We start from the raw sequence: 24215 nt of genomic DNA, 5'->3' as shown, positions 1-24215 counted from the left end.
CTGCTATGGTGTCTTGTACTCCAGAAATGGGTAGTTACTGTTAGTATTTCAAACACATCTTTAAATAGAAAATGCCAGTTATATATTCATTAATTGAAGACTTGATATCTTAGAGTTCAAAAGTGTTTTTTCAGAGACTCTCCAGGACCTGGTGCAGTGCTGGTGTGATGATTTTTCAAAACATGGTCTATACAGCATCCTGGTGTTTTATTCCAGGAAGACTTTAAGAAACAAAATGATCAAACCTAAGGGTTTTCTACTTCTCTCACCTTCTGTAGAACCACTTAAAAAAAATATTCACAGGCCGTTCTGGTAATGGTTCTCGTATCCCATACAGTGAAGTAGGACACGCTGGAGCTGTTTATCCTAAATCTCCTGTCCTGAAATGAAGTTGTATTCCTTAGTGCAGACAGAATGTGTCTCCCCACCCTAACACTGATTTACTGAATTAATAAACATTCTCATTATTGACTTTGTAAGTCAGTTCCTTTGATTAATTTCCAATAGAAATTGAATATGAAAATCTTTATGCCCAAGCACATCACCTTCCTCCCCTTTTCTTCCTTGCTTTCAGGGTCTTTGCAATACCTGCGTGAGCCTATATGGTACTTTTATGCAAGTGAGCAGTGGTGCCCTCTTTAGGTGGATGTCACGGCGTGATGTGTCTTGGCAGGTAGAGTGTGAGCTGGATTTCACTTCTCACTCCCTGATCCATTCAGCTGGTGTCCCGGCCTTTCTGCAGTCTCTTGTCCCTTTATGGAGACCATGCATGCAACCAGAACTTTTGGGAGGGACATAATAAACCAACTCAAAATAAGGTTTATAAAAGCTGTCTAAGGGTTCCTATATTTCATAGTTATGAGGAAGAAACATGTAGGTCTAGGATACAAAATAGCAATATTATGATATTGAGTATCTCCAGAAGGGTAAACAGGCACAACAAATCTGAAACCAAGTCCAGGTTTGAATTATTAATTTGTGGCAAGCCATTTAACCTCTCAGTGCCAGAGTGTTCTAATGTACACAAGTGAACAGATTTTTAAGACTCTTTTTTATTATGCATGTATTTTGGAGACCTGGAGGGCCTTTTTGTATCCTTAAAATCAATCACATAGAAAATTATCTCTTTTTTTTTTCTATTTTAAAGGCTCCACTAACATAGATTTGTAATTAGGTAGACATGTTTTCAAATCCTGAGTTCACTGCGTATTAGTCATGTGATCTGGACAAGCTCCTAAAACCCTCTGGGTCTGTTTTGTGAAGAAGGGAGTGATGGTTTAAATGGGATAACAGAAGGCTCTGATGTTGGAAGGCACTTGGTACCTGGGAAGCTTGCTTTTACTTTCCCTATTCTGGGGCCAGCTCTGAGCAAACCTCGGTGAAGCAGGTTACTTTAGTATCTTAAAGGATTAGAATCATCATCGTCACTGTGTTTTATAAATAAATTTTAACACTTTTTGTCATATGCAACTTCTTGGTGGATTTTCAAAGAACATCCTTTTCTTTTAAGCAAATAGAGCTATTTCGTATAATAAATGGTCCTATAACTATCTTGAGAAACATCAATTATTACTAATTAATTGTAGATTCTTTTCCAAGTTAAAAAAATAACTGGGATTCTCTTTAATACTTATGGTGACAGAAGGAGAAACTGACTTTAAATTCCTTGAAAATTGACTCATTAATATTTATTTCTGCCAACTTCAAAGTGATTTATAAGCTGTTTATCAAGCTTTGATAACCTGTTCACACATCAATGAATTTAACAAATTCAAAATAAATTGCTGGTGAGCCAGCAAATAATGACTTTCTCATATTCCCAAAGCAATCTCTGAGATCTAGTACTTTCAAATCTAGTCCTCAGTAAATACATATATCCACTTTGAGAAATCCAGAGGGGTACCTGATGTATCATACATCTGTTGGATGAATTTCAACTGGAAAAAAAAAACTGGAAACATTTTCAGTTTCCTGATAAAATCATAAATATTTACAATTTGGTTAAACCAGTAAAGAAACAAAATCTAATTTATAAGAGAGTATTTTAATTTTGTAATTATTCTGGGGACTCAGACAAAAATCTAATAAAGCATTAACAGAGAGCCATCAAAGTATGGAGATTAGAAAGTACATTCTTCTCTCAGACTGGATTTCCCATCTGTCTCTACCACTTAGAAGCTTTGAGTTTGGGCACTTGATTATTTAATCTTTTTCTACTTTAGTTTCCTCTTTGGTGAGACAGGTCAAGAACAGTACCTACATGGTAGAGTTCTTGTGAGAATAAGATGTGTTTTCATGCTTAGACTAGTGTCTTGTCCATGGTAACTATTTAAAGCCTATGAATTATTATTACATTATATTCTTTATAAATACTTCATTGATTTCTCTGGTATTTTAAATGCTTTCAGAGAGAACACCTCTTTCTTAATGTGGTATAGAGTTCAAAAAAAATTTTAAAGAGGAATTTGATGTAAGCAAATAATTCTAAAGATTTGCCTCAAATGAGAAGAAAAAGCTGGAATGTTTAGAAAACATTATTCCAAAGTCTATAATGTATTATAATATTAATGAATATTAATTGCTAATTATTTGATAGAAATGATATGATTTCCTTGTTAGGAAATAATTGAAAGATTTTTTTTTTGGTAGAAAATGAATGAATGATTCCTTACCAAGAAAACTTGATAAAAACTTGATATTAAAAAAAATTCTATTTACTATTAATTGAATTCAGCATATTATTTATTAATATAATTTAATGCTTTAACTTATTAGAGGAACATAATTCAGAATCTGGGTTAATTTCAGTGTTTGAACATCTTCTAAGTGGAACAAATGCTACCAAGAAACTCAGCTGAACACTGATTCTATAAAATTTTAGAAGTAAAAAGTTTTTTTCCAGCCTTATTGTGATATACTTGACAAAATAAAATCCCTCCTTAAATATTTGGTAGAATTCAGCAGTGAAGCCATCTAGTCCTGGCTTTAACTTTGTTGAGAGCTTTTTTATTACTGATTAAATCTTCTTACTCATTGGTCTGTTCAGATTTCCTATTTTTTCATGTCTCGGTCTTGGTAGGATCTATGTTCCTAGGAATTGTTTCTCCCAGGTTATTCATTTGTTTGGCTTGTAACTGTTCATAATAGTGTTGAAATATCCTTTGTATTTCTGTAGTGTCACTTGTAATAGCTCCTCTTTCATTTTTAATTTTCTTGAGTCTTCTCTTTTTTTAATTAATGGAACCAAAGATTATTCATTTTTAAAAATCTTTCCAAAAACTAGCTCTCAATTTTGTTGGTATTTTCTGGTCTCTATTTCACCCATTTCTGCCCTGATCTTTGTTATTTCCTTCTTTCTGGTAATGTTGGGCTTAGTTTGTTCTTTTTTCTAGTTCTTTGAGGTGTAAAGTTGGTTGTTTACTTCAGGTCCTTCTTTTCCCCGAATGGGGGTGTTTATCACTATGTACTTCCCTGCTTTGCTGCATCTCGGAAGTTCTTGTAGGCTGTGTTTCCACAGCTGGGGCTTGAGGGTTCCCTGCAGGTTGTATGACACCGTGCTGGGTGCAGAGTTTACGGCAAGAGTGTGTCTCAGCTTGTCCTACTGGCCATGTGGGGATTTTCTTGCCTGATGGAGAAGTCACCCAGCTAGTTTCTAATAGAAATCAGGTTTTCGTATCTCTTATCTGTGCACTATTAGTAGAGTTTCAGCTGGTTGCATCTAAATTACTTTAGGAAAGCCAAGTACTTCAATATTAATACCTATCAAAATTGAGTTTAAGGTGAATTGTACACACTAATGCACTCTAATTAAGACTACATTGTTGAGATAACTAATATCTGATCACTTCTTCGCTGCACACTTACATTTATCTGAATCTGTAAAATGCAGCCTAATGAATCAATCACGTGTTGTTGGGTGGCTCAGTGATATCTTTATATATAAGTTGAAAGGAACATTCAAATGGATTATTTATGGTAAAGCACAGGTTTTTTTTCTATTTCTTCTCTAGTGTGGTATTTATTTTCCTAAAAAAAAAATCATTGTGTATTCAATTTTACATAATAGGGATTATGGGACACATAAGGTTGAAGCAGTTACTCTCAAGTCTCTGTCCTCAAAACAGCTCCTTGTGTGGTGGGAATGGTGGGTGGGACACACATCCCAAGGATGGGGGAAGCGGGGAAGGAACTTCTGGTTGCCTGGGTCCAGCTCACCCGTCAACTGACAGTCATGTTCTCTCAGTGACAATGTGTAAAAAGCCAAGCAGACGTTATTTTTGAAGTTTATCTTTTTAGGAGCTTTCATCCATGTACATGTTTGTATTTGGTTACTACAGAATACAGCGCTGTGACCAAAGATTATAAATCAGCCACCTGTGGGCACTTTGTGGGTAGCTGGGCAAGACTTCATTAAAAATACCTTCATAATACATTTAAAGATGTCATGTTTACCTTTGCCTAATTTTTGTTAGCTAATGTGCTAGACTAATGTTGAACTTGTAAGCATTATGTTGTTCAAATGAGCTGGTTCTTCTGAGAAGTAAGACTTTTGACAAGAAAAGGGGAAAGCCATAAGAATTAAATTAGCACCAATCAAAGGGGGAAAATGTAAGCTCCTTGGGTAAAAGGCAGCTCTGACAGAATCCAATGAAAGTGGGCTAGCCAAATCCAGAAAAATCTATAAGCTAATAGAGAAGGAAAGGAAGATCCATTAGACCATGAGAAGGTCATCCAGTCCAACTCAGCATTCTGTACAGAGATCACTTTGAAAGGTTTCACCCACTTAATTCTACATACTAAGTAGTGATAGGGAGCTTGCTATTCCAGAACTGGTGGCACGAAGCATGTAGTAATAATTAGTGGGTTTTCCTTTCAGTGCTAGGCCCATTTATTTCTCTTCAGATGTGAAACAAGACAAAATTTTTCGGACTAGAGGCAAGTCAAAGGGTAATTCTATTGCCCACTGATTTTCTACTCAAAGATTATGACATATTGAGATAGTTCTGTAATATTTTCAGCCTCTCCTGGTAAGAATTTCCTTTACATGCCTGATTAAATCTGAATCCTTCATCTTTCGGAGATCTGCCCCTTGCACACGTGGATTGTGGGCGGTGGGGAGGTCCAGTTTGGCCCTTCGATAACCTCTCTTGAAATGATTGGCAGTGGTGACGGCCAGTCAAGACCCATGTACCTCATATGCGGCAAGTCTGAATGTTTTAGGAACATATTGGATAACAAGCTTGCATAATTTAAGGATAGATATTTCATAAGACTTTGAAAATGTTGCATGATTAATTTGTGATTTTTACTTTTCTGAGAAAGATTACTTGAGAATGATAACCATCATTCTTTATTTCTACCTAATTTCCTGAGAAAGAAAAAAAAATTATTAGATGTTTTATGAAGGCCTGAGGCCCTATAGAGGGAAATCTGGACAAAGATCTCTGGGAATAGTGGTTCAATATTTCTAGTTGTTGGAGAATCCACCCTTATGGTGGGTGGATACCTGCATCTTAGGTTACCATGCATGGTACTCTAGGTAGGAATGCTTTGAAGACAGGGACTAAGGCCATCTAGATGTCAGATATTTGAAGGCTCTTACTATGCCTTCTTGCCTGATACCTTCTTCTTTCCAGCCGTCTGACTCCCTTTTATTCAGTTCTTCTTTATATGCTTTCATGTTAAGATCACTATTGTAACCACACAGCCCTGTCTTTCTCTCCTGGAGGACCTGCTGACTCAGGATGGAGTTGGCCAGACTGGAGGGAGCCTGGGGACTGACAGCTGGTACTTGCCAGGCGAGGATCTTTTCATCTCCCACCATCAAAGCCGGGTGCTTCTCCTTCCTCAGGCTCCTGGTGTCTGGAGGACTGCAGTCTCAGACCCCCAAGTGTACTTTTTAGAAAATCAGGAATGGAAGGATAATTTTCGGAACCGTTAAATTTTTTTCAATTTTTGCATCATGTATGCATTTGCTTTGTTATGTTACTGAAGTTTCTTAGTGATAATAGAGCTCTTATTCCAGTAATATGAGCTTTTGTCTCCCGGGAATAAGAAGGTGTTAACAATACCCAGTAATTCTTTTTGATTTTTCTTACATAATTTTTGCTTGAATTTTATGAATGTGTAGCTATTCATATTGCATCACTGATGTTCACAGATGGTTTGAAAAAGTTATCCTCTACCTTAAATGGGATAAATTCTCTCTAAATTGAATACTGCATAAAAATTTGTTGGTTTTTTTCCTTGATGAAGTTCAGCAAGGATGTGGTATTTCTGTTGGAGTTTTTGCTTCTTGCTTTCTACCTGGGTGTTTTCTGAATGCAACAAGGCTTTTTTGGTTGGAGATTTTTAATTCATTGATTTTTAAGGCACATAATTTTTAAGTGCATTTATGATTTTAGTTTTTGCAGTTAATTTTGTGCACATTTGCTGTCTTTTTTTTTTTAAATTGAGAGTTTGTAAACTGGTATTAACTCTGTCCTGTAAATCAGCAATCCTTTGGCTTCACCAGTTAAGAGTTATCCATTTTTTGATGCCTTCGACGTATCCAATTTCACATTCCCACAATTCATGTTTCTCCCCCCAAGAACAGCAGCCTGATTGCTTATCTTAGCAAGTGTTCACTTAGAGGCTCAATCAGACTCTCTTTATTATTAAGACCTCGTTCTTAGGCAGGGTTTACAAGAGGGTTTTTTTTTCCCTCGAAAGTAATTCTGCCCTTTCTTTCCTTCTACTTTTGAAATTCTTATGAAAGCAGCTTTATGCCTCTCTGAAGATTGGTATTTATCTCCGAAGTCTCTGTTAGTGCTGTCTGAAGCTGTTCTCCATTCTTCTTATGGATTTCGAAGGCTGTTTTGGTTGTAGCTTTGCTGGATTTGCTTTGATGCAGCTCCTAAAAAAATCTTGCTTATAATGTCAACGATCAGCTGAACTTGTAAACATTTAGATTTTTCTCTTTTCTGTGCTTTCTATGAGTTGGTTTAAGCTCAAGTAAAGAGAAGTAGCTTTCCAGCTCTTTCTTCGTGGTCTTCACATTTACCATGATTTAAAGTCTCCAGACTCTTTTCAAAGTAGTGAAACTTCTCAATAGTTTGATGTTTTTCCTGTATAAGGACAGATGCTCCAGTGGGCAGTTCTTTATATCCCCTTGCACAGTAATAAAAAGTTTTAATCACCAAACCCTCACTCTAACTATGAAAGCCATCATCTCTGACAGTATTTCTTGGGAATCTGGGCTTGTGCTAAGCTCCCTTGGCTGCATTCCCACTCCTGGGCATGGAGTCTCCAGGCTCAGGATCACACAGAGCATCATGGCCATCGGTGGACCTTCCATGGCCCCCAAGGCCCCTGATGACTTTTAAAATCAGAAATAAAGCATCCATGTCATGTATTACACTCCCCAAGGTAGTGTTTACATGAAGGCACTAATTAATTTAATTAGACAACACATCAGTAAAAAGTAACCTAATAAAAATGGGCATAGGGTTTTAAATAACAGACATTCTCCAGAGAAGATACATGAATGCCTAATAAACATACAAAAACATGTTTTGCATCATCAGTCACTAGGGACATGCAAAAAATCACAGGGAGGCAGTGACACGCCACAGCCCCTAGGATGGCTATAATGTAAATGATGACAAGTGTTGAGGCTCAGGAGAAATTTAAACACTCACACATTGATGGGAGGATTGTAAAATGGTGCGGCTACTTCGGCAAACAGTTTGGCAGTTCCTCATAATGTTGACCATAGAGTTACAGTATGACCCAGCAATTTCACGCTGAGGTATATATCCAAGAGAATTTAATACCGTAAGTCCACAAAAAATTGCATAAGGATACTCATGGCAGCTTTATTTGTAATAGCCAAAAAGCAGAAATGACCTAAATGTTCATCAACTGATGACTGGATAAAGTATTTTATAGCCATTCCATGGAATGTTATTTGGCAGTATAAAAGGATGAAGTACATGCTGCAATATGATTGGACCTTGGAAACATGCTATGTGAAAGAAGTTAGTCACAAAAGAACACATATTATGAGATTCTGTTTCTGTGAAATAGCTAGAGTGGCAAATTCACTGAGAAAGTAGACTAGTGGGTACCAGCGGTTGAGGTGGGGGAATGAGGGAATGAGGAGTTAACTGCTCATACATATAGGATTTGGGGGGGAGGGAGCAATAAAAATATTGTAAGACTACAAAGTGATGATGGCTGCGCATCTCTCTTCATACGATAAAATTCACTGAGCTGCGTATTTCAAAAGAGTGAACTTCATGATACGTGAATTATATAACAATAAAGCTGTTACAAAAATTTTTAATGTATCATTTTGAAAATTGACTCATACAAACTGAAAGCCAGTATATTCCAGTGAATAATCCATGTATGAGTTTGTTCTATTTATTGGCCTGTGCTTCTGGAGGCTTTGGGAACACAGAGGAACAGTGTGTCTTTTCATTTGTCATCCAAATGACACACTAAAAATGTTTTTAGACATTTTATCACTAATGCTTCAAGGTCCTTCAGAGAAAAAAAATTGTCTACCCTTGTCTTAAGGGTGTTTTCCTCACGGGCAGTAAACTTTTAGACCTTGAAAAACTGTTTCTCTCATTCAAGAAAATTTAGGGTCAAATAAAAATAGATAAAAATGGTGGATAATCTTATTTGGTTATCTAAATATGCAACAAATGTCTGTTGCCTGCCTTCAGTGTACCAGGCAGTGCTAGACACTGAATTTATACCAACTGAGCTTGCAGAACTTACAATGGACTAACTTATTTTTCTGTAACCATATTTGCATCTCAGGTCTGTTCTCCACAGAGAAATCAGGATAATCTTTCCAAAATATAAATTATATTATACTTAAAATCTTTCAGTGGCTTCCTATTAACCTTAGAGCCTAAGGTTAGAGCCTAAAAGCCTTTATATTGACCTCTAATGCTTTGCATATCTGGCCTTTACCCTCATCTCGAACCACTTTTGATAATTCTTTGCTCTAGCTGTGCTGGGGTTCTTTTGATTCCTTTAGCAGACAGTCCTTTCCCTTGACTCCTGTCAGTTACATTTTCTGGAGAACAGGCTCTTCCCAGCCACCCCTACCCTCCTTCTCTGACCGATGCTTTGCTGCTAACTCATTTTGGTCTCATCTGAGATGCTACTAACCCTGGGAAGGTGTCTAACCTCCAACCTAAAAGGTTAGGTAACTATGTATTATGTTCTAGTAAAACTATAACTTTTCCTTTACTTCATTTTGTATTCATGCAGTTATTTAATTATTCATTAATATTTTATATTCAATTGTCTATGCCCAGAAGGCAGAGACCATCTGTTGTGTTCATCATGGTATCTCTAGAGTCTAAGGCTTGATAGACACATGAGTCCCTTGATGAATACTTGTTGAGCAGCAGTAAATCTGGCCTTTCAGCTGCATTGCCTGGGCTATCGGAATTGTCTCCAAGTTGATCTCTCTGTTCCACCTCTGCCTTCTTTGTGTCTATATGAAAAAAGTCCAGACTCCTTAGCATGGTGTGCAAGGTCCTCTGGGTCATGATACCACCCTTTCTCATTCATCAGTCTCATTCCATTTCTCCTGACCTACCCTCCTCCTCCTGGCATCCGAGTTCCAGATTAAAGTACATCACCCACTCCCCTCGGCCCCACGTGGACTGGATTATTCTCCTGCTATGTCCATCTTACCAATGAAACTAGAAGCTCGTTCAGAGAATTCACTGGATCTTTTTCATCTCTTTATCCCCAGTGCCCATTAAAGTGTCTGGCAATATTTGTTGAACTGAAATGACCTCCAGACTCCACAGCAGAAACTTCTTGATTAATGCACTGAATTAGATTTAATTTCAAGCATTTACAATTTTTCAATGAATCTTAAATTACTAACATTTCATATCTCCCATGGGAGCACAGCAAGACAATTGTGATAATCTATGATTCTTTAATGAATGCACAAAACGCTTCCATTAAACTTTTATGCAGATAAATACTCTGACATTATTAATGTTATATCTGCATTTATCTTAAGCCCAGTCAAAAATCCCATGTATCAAATTAGGTTATTGGAAATAAGGGCAAAGCAAAAATAATCAACGTTAAAAACAAATCTTGATAGACGTGCATTTACTCTGTATTGTTCTGTGAGCGATCCTGCACCATGCCTTCCACCTTGTAATTCTCATTCCCGAAGACAAACGTCAGGCATTTGGGCTTCTCCAGTTCATGTATTAGTTTGGTACTAGGACAACCAGAGCTGCTCAGGGAACTGGAGCAGAACTGAGGCAGACTGTCAACCGACATGCCCTTTAGACGTCTTTCTTTCTTTTTTTTTAATTGAAGTACAGTGAGTTTACAGTGTTGTATTAGCTTCTGGTGTACAGCAAAGTGATGCAGTTTTATATTTATTTTTATACAATATGTATATACTTTTTTCATATTCTTTTCCATTATAGGTTATTACAAGATACTGAATACAGTTTCCTGTGCTATACAGTAGGACCTTGTTGTTTATCTGTTTTATATATAGTAGGGTGTATCTGCTAATCCCAAACTCCTAATTTATCCCTCCTCCCCCTTTCCCCTTTGGTAACCATGTTTCTTTTTTAATAATTTTATTGAAGTATAGTCAGTTTACAATGTTGTGTCCACTCCTGGTGTACAGCACAATACTTCAGTCACATAGGAACATACATACCATCGTTCTCATATTCTTCTTCACTGTAGATTACTACAAGATGAAATTTTTGTTTATTTGTTGTTGTTGTTTGGGGGGGAGGTAATTAGGTTTATTTCTTTATTTTTATAGGAGGTACTGAGTATTGAACCCAGGACCTTACTCATGCTAAGCGTGTGCTCTAGCACTTGAGCTATCCCCTCCTCTCCTCTATGTCTATGTCTGTAAACTATTTCTGGTTTACAGAATCCCTCCTGGTTCCTATAAGGAAATTTTAAAAACTGCTTTCTGCCGTTCATTAGTGTTCTTTTAGATGTTAGCAGTAGACATTGTTTGAAAACGTATTGTATGATCTTAAGTTGGGGGAAAAACTATGTATAATATTTATGTCCTAGAAAGCATTGCAGGTTATCACCATACATATTAGTGCACCAAAGGCTCTAATAAATCCTGCTAGTTAAAAATATCCATTAGCTATATTAAGGAGAGCACTTTCAATATATATTTAACCAAGACCCCATTTTTACCTGGACGTGTTATGGATTTTCTGCTAAACACACTCTGGAAAATTCTGCTCAGAGGTAAGTTTCATGATTTATTTGGGGCTTTCGCCACAAGTAAATTTCTTTGAGGGGAAGTTGAAGGTAACGGAGCCTAATATGTGGCCAGTTTGAGGTTCAGAGCTAGACTGTTGGCAGCTGTGATCCTCAGTTGGGTCCTCTCAAATCACGAAAGGTCAATCTCCCGAAAATTCACCATGGGCTCTGGCAACACAGTCCAGAAAATGAATTCCTTTGAAAATTGTATGTGAATTTGATTGAACTGTAATTTTTCCAGGTGTAGCGCTGTGAAAATAGAAGGCTAAACGTTCTCTTGACCTTCCAGAAATGGTCTGTGTCCATGGAGAGCTGAGAATAAATGTACCTGAGTTAAATATCCTTGCCTGTCTGTGGCTCTTCTACCTTCGCACTAACCATGTTTATTCAGCTCCTTGTCTGTATATACTGACAGTTACTCACAATGACCATTAGGATGAATTCCCTAGCTCAGAGCATAAGCCAAAGGCCATGTAAAACTTCCAGTTTAAAACTATATGTTATTGGGGCAGATTGGTATTCCCTCACTAACTTGGATGAAGATACGAATGCTTCATAAATATATTAAAATTTCTTAATACGTAATACCAGTAGAATGTGATATTTTCATTACTTGTTTATCAACAAATCATGTAATCTGTGCAATTAAAATGCAGATCACAACCATCAATATTCTCAGTGAGGTGGGGGGGTCCTTATTTCCATCCTGGGATGTACAGAAGTCCCACTGCTGAATCCCAGCCCCAAAGCTAATACATAGATAGACTCCTTCCACCCTACTGTTTGGCCTCCTCTGACTTTGCTGATGGTTTTTCCTTAGACTGACCATCCACTGAGTAGCCTCAGAACAAAGAGGTATAATGTGTTTTCTAATGTTTCATACAGGACAAGTCTTACCCTGTTCAGAGACAGAGGACACGCCTACCTTGAACTTTACTAACCCCTCATCTGAGAAGTAATATTACGATTAGTGAAAAAAAGAAACCAAGTTAATCTTATGAGATGGATAAATACAAATGAAAATAAAACACATGCATTCATTTGAACCTACAAGCAGGAGGGACTTTTAAAATAAAACAAAATGAATTTTATGTTTTTGGGAAATTTGAAATAAGTAAGAGAGCAGCCCCTCCCCCGCCCCTTAAAATACTTCCTTTAATGCCTGAATAGTCAGATGTGACCAGGTGTTGATAGTAGGTATCTATATCTTTTCAGTTTTTTTTTTTACATTTTCACCACTTTCCACAGTTCCCAGTTTAAAAAGAAGTGTAGTTAACAGCGTGGTATTTTCTTCCCCTTTTTAATTTCACATTCTCTACACTGATGATTTCAGGTTTCTGGGACAAAAACAGTGATTTATTCCCAGAGTCACTTTGGGGACCCTTGTCCTATCAGCCTGCTAGAAATTGATTTCTCAGATTAAATTAGCACCTTATTTGTATCTAGGCAAGACAATCTCTGAACACTGGAGATAAATACACAGTTTTCTACTTGACACTTTTTCTCAGGATGTCCCCAAACTATTCAAAACCCACAAATCCAGAGCTGAACTCATCGTCTTGTCTCCCAAACCCAATTACTCTCTGGCACAGTACATCCATCTAGAAACCTAGGAACCATCCTTGACACCTTCTTTCCAGTGCTGATTCTCCCGATTTCATACCCTAACCGTATCTCAGATATGTTTGAGTCTCTCCTTTGTACCACCAGCCATTATCTTGCATGGATGATTGTAGGCAGATGTGTCCTAATTAGTCTAATCTCATCCAGTCTCTCCATGTCCCCCACTGCCCCACACCATCTATCAGAATAACATTTGAAAAACTTAGTTGTAACCTCATTTTCTCAGGATTTAAAGCCCTTCAGTGGTAGACTTGACAAATCTTTTTAATATAGTCATCAGACTGTCTGACTCTCAGACATCTCTCCATCTGATTCTCTCACCAGCAGCTCCCATCTGCCCTCAGTTACCCTGGAGATGTATTTTACAGATGTTGACCCCAAAGCTCCACTCCTGGAAACTGTTGCATTGAAATAAAAATACTAGTAGCATTCAAAGACACAACACAAAGATGTTTATATTTGCAGCAACATTCTAACCACAACACTGGAAACAAATATCCAAGGATGGGGGACTGTTGAATAAATTAGGATACAGCCACACTAAGGAGGATTATTCAAGAATCATTGATAATGAATTAAAACGGTATCAATAGATGTGAATGGATTTTTATGTGGTACTATGGGACTGAGAAAGTGAAATGAATAGAAGCACATACGATCCTATTTTTATAAAGCATTCAACGTGTGCATAGACTGTCTTTGTTTATAAATATGAATGCATATGTATACATGTGTGAATGTGTTTATGTGCCAAGTACATGGACACATGAACATGAAGAAAAATAGAAAAGGATGAAACAAGCAAAGTAATAGGAAAAATCTATGGCATTGAATACATAGAACCCAGCATTCTGGTATGATCCCACTAATGACATACTATATGAGTGTGCATATGTGTGTGTATCTCTGTGTACACATAAATGAGAAAGCATAAAACTGCATTTGTGTATAGTTAGTGACTTCTGATATGTTCATAAAATAAGTGATATTTCAGTTGCAAAACAAAGCTTTGCAGAGATCTGACGATATAATTATAATTTAGTTAAATCAGACCAAGTAAAGAATAAAATGTGTGTATATGTGTGTATCTGTTTGTACATGTTTGTGCAATTGAGAAGGATGCTGTAGAAGGTTAGGTCTCAGCCAAATGCCTCTCCCTTCTCTGGAGGCACCCACTATTGGAAACTGGTTAGATATCCTTCCAGAACTCTAATGTGCATCTAGGTGAGGTATGGTGAAGTAGAATTGCTGGCTGGTTGAGCGTATACACTCAAAACCTTAACAAAAACAGCCAGATCCCCTCCAACGTACCTCTTTATGCTCACGCTCACAGTGTAAGAGGTCATCTTCCCAACAGCTCTGCCAGTAGTTGATACTGTCCGTCTTTAAAATGTCTTCTAGTTGGGTGGATGGAAATTGTATTTTTAATTTCACAGGTAAGTGCTAAGGCTATCAGCTCTCATATGATTTTTTTCCATCTGTATTTTTTTCTGTGCCTTAGGTATTCATATTCTTTGTTCATTTGCTTTCCTCCACTGGGTCATTTGTCTTTTTCAACTTTTCTGAATAATAAGCATTTGTCTATTAAATATACTATTTTCCCAGTCAGCAGTGTCTCTTCCAAGTACTTTTCTAACAATTTTCTGACAATGCAACTTTCTGACATCTGAATGTTATGTGAAATATTAGTTATAGGTGGTCAGTATTAGTGAAAAATAAGGAAGGCAGAAAAACCTGGAATTCCTTAGTGTGGTAAACAGGAAGACACAATGTTATCCCACTTTGAGTACTTATGGAAGGGGGCATTTAAATTGTCTCCAGAATTATCACTTGACTATTTCTAACAAATGAGGTAGTTGAGAAGAAACTGCTAACTGTTTTGCGTAAACGTGTATTAGCTTTGTTTTGGGGTTGTGGGGAGGCACTGAGAACCATCAGGAACAACAGAAAATGACTGAGCGAAATACCTCCTCTGCTCTACTCTAAAACGGCGGCACAACAAAGCCTGTTGAGATGTACAGACCGAAGGCTTGCAAGGTTGACAAATAACCTCAAGTTAAGAGATCAAGGGTGACTTAACTTCACAGGTGATATTTTAACTGAACTGTGAAAGATGGTAACGTTTAGACAAGGAGAAAAGAAGAAAAGTGCGAAGTCCAGGGTAACTCCAGAGACTGAGTAATACAGTTTAGCTAAAGCATGTGATGGTTAAAGTGGAGTGCTGGGAAATTTGGAGGTTCCGCTGTAAACTCACAGCTGTGGGACGCTTTCGTTGGTACTCATTAGGAAAAGGGAGGAACCACTGAAGGCTTTGGATCGGAGAAGCAGTATGATCAGAACTGTGCTTTAGGAGGGTGGATCAGGGACCCTGGGGAGAAGGGTTAGAGCTGGGAGAGTTGGAAGGAAAGTTGGCAAGGCAGCTCTTGCTTCCATCCAAGGAAGAGAGAAAGAGCTAATGGAAGCCCTTACTGGAGGGATGGAGTTTGCCACACAGGGGAGAAGTGAATATGCAAGAAACCTGATGAGAGCAGAATAAACAGCCTGTGAACATTTTAAACCTCTAGCCGATGCCATTTCTGAAGCATCTGCAAACATTTTCAGCTTTGAAAAAATAGGGAAAGTATGGTTATGTTGATGTGTCTCCCTTTCATTTCTTTGTCTAAATATTACATTTAAAACTACTTATCTTTACAATGTAGGATTCTTACTCCCTTTGGTAAGCAAAATGGCCAAGTTTTGATTTTGTCTGTAGGGATATCATTTAGTCTTCTCAGTGTCCCCTAGTCTTCCCCTTGATTTTGAGTTGCTTCTCCTTCTTGCCTTGTGGTTTCTCACCACCTCAGCAATGGCTGGCCCTCTGCTTTTTGTGGCAGTGCCCAGAAGTCTGTAGTATGTCAGCTTGTGTAACTCAAAGAGTTTTAAATGTCCCAAAGCCCGATGATCACAGAAAGAAAAAATACACTTTTTCCCCCAGTGACCATATTGAAAAATGTAATTGAATCAAGCTTTGCTGAATAAAACCAATATTCACTGTCGGGAATTTTATCCCATTTTTATCCTCTCAGCCGCAGGGTAGAATTCCTCTCTTTTTTACTTTCTACCAACGACTCAAGGTTTGTCTAAAACCTTCCCTGGTACCTCTGGTTCCTAGTGATTTTTCTTTGAGCTCCTGTACAACTTACTGCTTATTATGTTCTTTTGACACATAGCTTATATCCTACGGAGATATTATTTATATTGTATTGAAGTTAGCTTTATATATATATATCAATTTGTTTCATCATTGGAAATCCTACCTCCCTAATTAGATTCTAAACTCCTTGAAGACAAGAAATCAGCAAAATATGTTCTAGTTCTGGTTTTTATAGCCCTTATCAGCAAAAACTTCCTCAACACAGTTAAAAGAGAGAGAAATCCCTACATTTAGAGATTTTTTTTTTTTTTTTTTACAAAATCTCCACAGCTGCACTGTGAATTGTGTCTGTTTTTCCAATAGCAAAAAATGAATGGAGCTTATGAGTTTTTGCTTAAATTCAGATTGTACATTTTCTCTTAAAACATGCAGTTATCTATTACTCTAGTACATCAGCATTCTGCTAAACTCACCTGTGGTGTGGTCAGCCTTCTCAGATGTTCCAATCTACTAACCGTCTAACCACTCCCATGTCCTTAAATGTGTGCTCTGACTCCAGGATCCAACTCCATTATGCCTTGCTTCTCCAGTTCCATCCATGACCATCAGGAATCCAAGACTCTCGGATTAGTCGAATCTGTTTATCTCATAATCTGACCCTATCTTTAATCACTCCTGCCTTCCCAAACCTATTACCATCACTGAAATCTGCAATTCAGTTATCTTTGGATCAGAGTATCTGAAACAGTCTCTACCATTAAACATGCAATTGCGTTGTAAAAGCTACTGTCCTAAAACAAAACAAAAACTTGCCTGACTCTCTGCCTTCCCTAGGCTCTGTCCCATAAATCTACTTACCTTTGCTAAAAAACTCCACAACAGATTGGTGTATTTTCACAGTCTCTGCTTTCTTATCTTTTTACCTGGTTTTCCTGCCAATCACTAGGCATTCTGCCACACTTCTCCATAGAAACCTCACTTTTCACCAGTCACCAACGGTCTTTTTTCTCGTAAGATCCAAAGGTTTATTTTTGTCCTCATTTTATAGGACTGTCAGTCACCTTGGACATATCTGATCATTTCCTTTTTTTTTTTTTTTTTTTTTAAGAAAACACTCTCTTCGTTTATATTTTGAGATAGCCTGCTCTCATGGGATTCCTCCAGTTTCTCTGAAAACGTCTCAATCTCTTTTAACTTCTCTTCATCTCCACCTGCAAATGCTATTGTATCAGTCTTCGGTGCTCCTCCATCTTTACTCATCCCAGGTACATGCTGTTGACAACCACATTTGTGTATCTACCTGACCTCGCTCTTGAGTTTTCAGCTCGCATGACTAACAGCTATTGGGCAGCTCCTCTTGAATAAATAATAGTCATAGGAAGCCAGACATGTTCAAAAGAGACTTTTCTTTTTTCTCCCCGCATCCATGCTTCTCGATCTCACATACTGACCCTTGCATTCACCCAGCTGCTTCAGCCAAGAAGCACCAGGAGTCATGCCTGAATCCACTGGTTCTTCACTTGCTGTGTTTAATCTATCCACAAGCCCTGCTGTCTCCACCATCAGAATATGTGCGTCTTTCAGCTCGATCTTAGTCCCCGTGGACCATCTTCAGCAAAACCAGCATCATCTTCTCCCTGAACAAGACCAAAAACCTTAAATCTGGAGTCACTGTTTCCATCTTGTCTGTCACTTTTTTTATGTCTTGCTCAGACTTCTCTTCAAACAGCCAGCATGATATATATTTTTAATTCTTTTTTATTGAAGTGCAGTCAATTTACAATGTTAGTTTCAGGTGCACTGCAAAGCAATTCAGTTATACATATATATGTCAGATTCTGTTCCATTACAGCTTATTACAAGAAATTGAATATCGTTTCCTGTGCTATATAGTAGGTCCTTGTTGTTTATCTATTTTATATGTAGTAGTGTGTATCTGTTAATCCCAAACTCTTAATCTATCCCTCCCTGACTTGCCCCTGGTAACCACAGTTCGTTTTCTGTGTCTGTGAGTCTATTTCTGGTTTGTAAATAAAATTTGTGTGTATATGTATGTATATATATATATATATATATTATATATATATACATTTAGATTCCGCATATAAGTGACATCATATGATATTTGTCTTTCTCTGTCTGGCTTACTTCACTTAATATGATAATCTCCAGGTCCATCCATGTTGCTGCAAATGGCATTATTTCATTCTTTTTTATGACTGAATAATATCCCATTGTATACATATACCACATCTTCTTTATCCAGTCATCTGTTGATGGACATTTAGGTTGTTGCCATGTCTTGGCTGTTGTAAATAGTGCTGCTGTGAACATTGGAGTGCATGTGTCTTTTTGAATCAGAATTTTCTCCAGATCTATGCCCAGGAGTGGGATTGCTGGATAATGTGGTAAGTCTATTTTTAGTTTTTTTAAGGAACCTCCATACTGTCCTCCATTGTGGCTGCACCAGTTTATATTCCCTCCAACAGTGTAGGAAGTTTCCTTTTTCTTCACACTCTTTCCAACACTTATTATTTGTAGACTTAAAAAAAGGTTATTTATTTATTTATTTAGAGGGGCAGGTAATTAGGTTTGTTTGTTTATTTATTTATTTATTTATTGTTTATGTTAATGGAGGTACTGGGGATTGAACCCAGAACCTCGTGCATGATAGGCGCACACTGTACCACTGAGCTATACCCTTCCCGCTGTAGACTTTTTAGTGATGGCCATTCTGACCAGTGTGAGGTGACACCTCATTGTACTTTGATTTGCATTTCTCTGATAATTAGGGATATGGAGTATCTTTTCATGTGCCTTTTGGGCAACTGCATGATGTTTTTAAAACATAAAGATTGTTTTATCATTATGCTCAAAACTCTCCAATGACTTCAGTGCCCACTTAGAACACACACTCACCCTTTGGCAGAGTGTATATGAAGTCATGTGATCCGGCCAACCCACCTCCCCTTCCCTTCACTCTCCACTCCTACACGGTATTTTTCAGGTGCAGCAGCCTCCTTTCCTTCTCTTCCCGGGTCTGTTTTCATGACTGTTCCCTCTGTGTATGAAGCTCTTCCCTGTCATCTTCCCACGGATGCCTCTTTACTTCACTCAGAAAAGAATTCAAATAAGAAAGTCTTCCTTGAGCAGTCCATCCTCATTCGACACCATTGCTCTGTCAAATACCCATTTTTAACTGAGTAACAGTCATCAAGACTTAAAAGTAGTCTAGTTAATGATCTACTTTCAGTTTCCCCCACTAGAATGTAAGCCTCTTGGGAGAAAGTTCATCACCGTATTCCCAGCACTTAGAATAATGCCTACAAATAATAGGTGCTCAGTGTATGAATGGTCATCGCAATCTGCAGCTAAACAAGGACTAAAAGGCACATGTTTGACTTTTAGTCTTGGGAACTTTCTAAACTACTATGTCCCTATAAATGGAAGGAAGGAAAATAGGAAGGAAGAAAGGAAGAAGGGAGGTGGGGAGGGAGGGAAGGAGAGAAAGAGAAAGAAGGGAAACGATTGATTGCTTTGGTCAATTTCAGTCTCTCCCTATTTCCGACGACAAGACAGCTCAGTTAGGACAAATTAATCCGCAGTTCTAAGTTGGTTATTGTTTTCTCATTTGATCACATTTGGTACTGCAGTGTCAGTCTATTAGTTTTCCATAAAAGACTGGATTTTTCTGAAGATTTCATATATCTAAATATTCGTCACTTTGGTCTACAAGTCTGATTTTTCTCTGCGAGCCCTAAACTAAATGATTTTAAATGGACACATACAAGTTTAATGAATGATTATGACCAGGACTGAAATGCAGAAGCTCCCTCTGGTGGTCTTCATTTATAGGCATGTACAAAAGTAGCAACGCAGCACGGAGAGCCTGCTCACAGTGGGCCGGACAGGAGAGCACGGAAATCTTGTGCTGCTTCTCCCTGGCCTGCGCCTTCTCTCTCTCCTCTTTCTTCTTCTCCTGTTTTAATTTTAAATATAAAATGAATTAGGGTGGCAACATCATTATGATGGCTACAAAAATCCATATGGAGAGGTAACTTCTGGAAAATTAAAAGGAAACACAAACAGAAGGCAGTCACCCAAGACCAGACATTCTGTGGCTCCAAGTAAACACTTTGAAAAGGGCCTTATTTGCTTTTTTGCTAACTGGAGAGTAAACATATCCGTAGCCCTTGCAAAGTGGAGACAGTAGGTGTTTTCCTCTTTTTTCAACTTTAACAGTTTTATTTGCTTTTTCCTGGGAACTGTGCACCTTGTACAAATTTAGAATTCTTCTGAATAATATATTTAAAGGCAGTTCTTTGTAGAGCTTTAATAATTTATAACTTGCGGTAAATATTGTTTGTTACAATACTAGAATATACTAGTGTTTTAAGAGTAGTGTTACGGTTATAACTTTTATATCTTCTCCATAGCTGGCTTCTGGAATTATTTGTACCTTGAACTTCTAAGCAACCTGTATATTATCTGGATGATGGTCGTTCTGTAGTTTTAGGGTGTAATCATCTATAATCATGTATTTTTTTTGACCTCCACTAATACAAACTTAGCAAAAGCTTTTATAATAATATACTATTACCACGCATTGATTCTAATCATCATGAAGTTAATTTTCCTTACTAAATGTAGCTTTGGGTAGGGAAAAATATCTGGCTTACAAATGGAAGTTGTCAGGAAAGTAGAATATATTTTATGAATAGCTCAAGTTCAGCTTTGCTGAAATTTATCTCTGGTTGTGTTATTAATATTGTTTAATTTTGTTTATAATTCATTCAGCATCCTTTTATACTTTCATTGAAGTGTGTGTTACATCATATTGAAAAATATACTAGGATCACATTTTGGGTGGAATCTACCTTATTTAAAGATTGAGCTTTAAATGACATGAGGATGTAGCAGGACACTATGGTATGTATGTTATCTATAGGATAAGATGATGTATATACCCCTTCAGTCAAAATACAATGACATATGAAGGAAACGAATATATTTAATAAATTAAGGGGAAATTAAACAGGATTTTTATGTTTTAAGTTTTACATATCTGCTTCCCCTTGTTATTAATTGCATGTGATTACAGTCATTTAATCACATGTTTCAAGGCAGAATTAAACCACAGTAAAGACTTTATGATGTTAACAACAGTTTGTGCAACCATTTACAGATACGTGCTTTAATGAGGCCTGGTTTTGGCATTACATCAGTCAGGGTCCAACAGAGAAACAGACCAGTAGGGTATGTAGGGTGAGTATACATCTGAAAGGGTTTCTTTTGAGGAATTAGTTGGCTCATGAGATTAGGGAGGCTGAGAATTCTACAATCTGCTGTCTGTAAACTCGCGACTCAGGAAAGCCAGTGGTATAATTTAGTCTGAGTCTAAAGGCCTGAGAACCAGGGGAGGCGATGGTGTGAATCCCAGTCTGAGAGCAGGAGAGGAGTCTGAGAGCACTGATGTGTCCCAGTTCCAGCAGGGAGACTGGGCTCCTCCTTCCTCTGGCTTTTGTTCTATTCAGAGTCTGACACAGGATGATGCTTACCCATTGGGGAAGGCATTCTGCTCAACAGAGTCCACTGATTCAAATGCTGGTCTGATCTGTAAACACCTTCACAGACACACCCAGAAACAGTGTTTAATTTGGGCAACCTGTGGCCAGTCAAGGTGACACTTAAAATTAACCATCACAGGCATTCAGTATGCAGTTATATCATCATTAACACCCATGTTTGTCAGTTGCCTCCCAGGTGAAAAGCACCGAAGAAGGTGACATTGAATTTTTGGTAACTTCTGAAAGTTATTTGCAATACAAAAATAACAAGTTATTCACTAAAATATTTTAATAGTCATCTTAAAAAATGTATATGGATTCGAAGGGTTTTGATTTGAACTATGGATTACAGGTGCAACTACAGATCAGTAGCAATATGAAAATTTTTTGAGAAAATATTGAGGATTAATAAATCAAAGAACATGTAACATATGTTAAGTGTGACAGTTATCATGAAATCTGACACAGTTTTGCTTTTCTAATTATAAACCAGGCATTTGATAGGCCAAATTATTTCATTGTGATAGTTTGTAGATCAGGAAGATACAGACTATTCTTTTTTGCCATGTTGCCTGGACTTCTGTGGAAGAGAGGAAAATCTTGCATTGCTATCTCACAAAATTGGAATTTGGGATTTGTGTATCATGGGAGAGCTTCTCTTCATAAATAGGTTATTTTAGTTTTTCTCCCAAATCCAGGTTAGAAATCAAGCTGTCTAACATCCTTGTAATTCCTCCTTTCTCCCCACCTCTCAATTCCTGGGAATCTTCAAGGGAGTAACTGCTGTATTTCCTCTCGTCCACTTGCACACACGTGGGGAAAATGGGATTCTCCTGTCTACTCATACAGCTAGGTCATTTTCAAACCAAATTATTTTATTTATAAAGAACACTTGGGAACCAAGCCTTACCTAATGTGAATCCCACACAACATGTATGAAGGTAAATAGTAAGACCACTAATCATAAAGAGGAGACCATTGGCTTTATAGTAAACAGCCTCTTGCGTTATCTAGATTCAGTCTTAGCCAAGTTACTGACCTGCTCTGGGCTTCAGTTTTCTCACCTGTAGGCTAAGGTGTCTTCTATGCAATTTCCAGCTCTGTTCCTCTAAAGTCCTTCCTCCCCCAGTCCATCCCTCTCTTCCTTCCTTCCTCCCTCCTTTCCTTCCTTCCTGCCTGCCTGCCTGCTGTCTTCCCTTCCTTCCTTCTTTTATTCTTTCTTTATCCTTTCCTTTTCCTTTTCCTCCTTTCTAGTCCTCTTCCTTCTCTCTCTTTCTGTCTTTTGAAGGGTATATTATCTGAGTCCTTTTTCTCCTGCCTCTGAAAGATTTTCCTTCTGACATTCTTTATATTCTATATACTTTTTAAAAAATAATTTCATGCATTTTCATGGCTTTAACTGTTGGCTGTATGCAGGGAATTCTAATCATTGACTTGGTCTCCAGTCCCTCATTTGGAACTCCATTTGAGAATTACCTTCAAATCAAAGCTCTAAATTAGAATTTATCTCCTGCTCTAGGAACAGGTAAACCAAAACAATAAACTTATCCTACCGTCTAACTTCCACATACTAGTTATTGGATCTTTATTATCTTTATTTACCCTGGTTGCCAGATTCAAAACTGTTAACAACGTTCATTCTCCTCCCTTTTTACTTCTTACATTGAGTCAACCAATAGCAAAATCCCATTCATTCTGCTCATAAAAGAGCTTTCTTTTTCCCGTCCTCTCTAATTTCATGTTTTTTTAAAAATGGAGTTTATTCTAATATTTTCTTGCCTTACCTAGGGAAATAGCTCCTTGTCTGCCAGATCTTTCTAAAATGATGCTCTGATAATACTGTTCCTTTGTTTGCTAATCATGAATACAGTTCCCATAGTCTGCAAAATATAAAGTCCAAACTTCATCAACCTGGCAATTAAGCCCTCTTCCCAACCCCTTGTGACCTGGCCCAACTAACTTTCCTAAGTTTGTTCTCATTGGAATAAAACTAATCATGAACTTCATCTCTGTCTGGAAAAGTTAGCCTCGTTCTAATTTGTGGTAACAGATTTTACCCCTAACACCAGCCAGTTCTTTGACAAATTATTTCTGAGGAGCATAGGGAACTGGGCAAGAGAAAATTAATAAGCTCAAATTTGTTGTTGAAAGTGGAAAAATTGTCAATAGTATGTTCCTTCCAGGTAGTTTAAAAGTAGCTTTTCATATAACGGAGCACAGCACATTTGGCCCAAATCCACCCTGTTTCTTATTTTTATCTTTTATTATTATTGTTGTTGCTGTTGTTGTCCTCGAGCATGCTTGTGAGTCATACCTTATGTGACTTCTTTTAATCAGTCCTCATTTTAACACCAAGCATCCTAGATGGCCCGAGGAAGATGTTCGGTCACCTGTTGGCACACACATTGATGTAGACACGCTTGTCTCATCCTCTGAAATAGATGGCTTAATAAACACTCATAGGATCTCCACATTCATTGCTTTCCAATTTACAGTATTCTAAAATTTTTGCTTTTCAATTATTATTAGGATTAATAAACATTTAAAAAGATCATTTGTGAAAGAAATGGAGGCTCTGCTGGCGGAAGTCAGATGAAAATGAACAAATT

The 24215-nt window shown here is 37.6% G+C and overlaps 1 protein-coding gene and 1 non-coding gene across 4 annotated transcripts in view; one reads left to right on the top strand and one right to left on the bottom strand.

Annotated features, from left to right (window-relative positions):
• GPC5 (glypican 5) overlaps positions 1–24215 on the top strand; it is a 1164489-nt gene that overhangs the window by 224433 nt on the left and 915841 nt on the right. The window lies entirely within an intron of this gene.
• TRNAD-AUC (transfer RNA aspartic acid (anticodon AUC)) lies at positions 18672–18745 on the bottom strand. The gene has a single exon. It is a non-coding gene; the product is annotated as a tRNA-Asp (tRNA).

Source organism: Camelus dromedarius, chromosome 13 (genome assembly GCF_036321535.1).
Source record: "Camelus dromedarius isolate mCamDro1 chromosome 13, mCamDro1.pat, whole genome shotgun sequence".
Taxonomy (NCBI): Eukaryota; Metazoa; Chordata; class Mammalia; order Artiodactyla; family Camelidae; genus Camelus; species Camelus dromedarius.
Note: the sequence above shows the minus strand (reverse complement) of the source record. Positions and strands in the feature narration are given on the sequence as shown.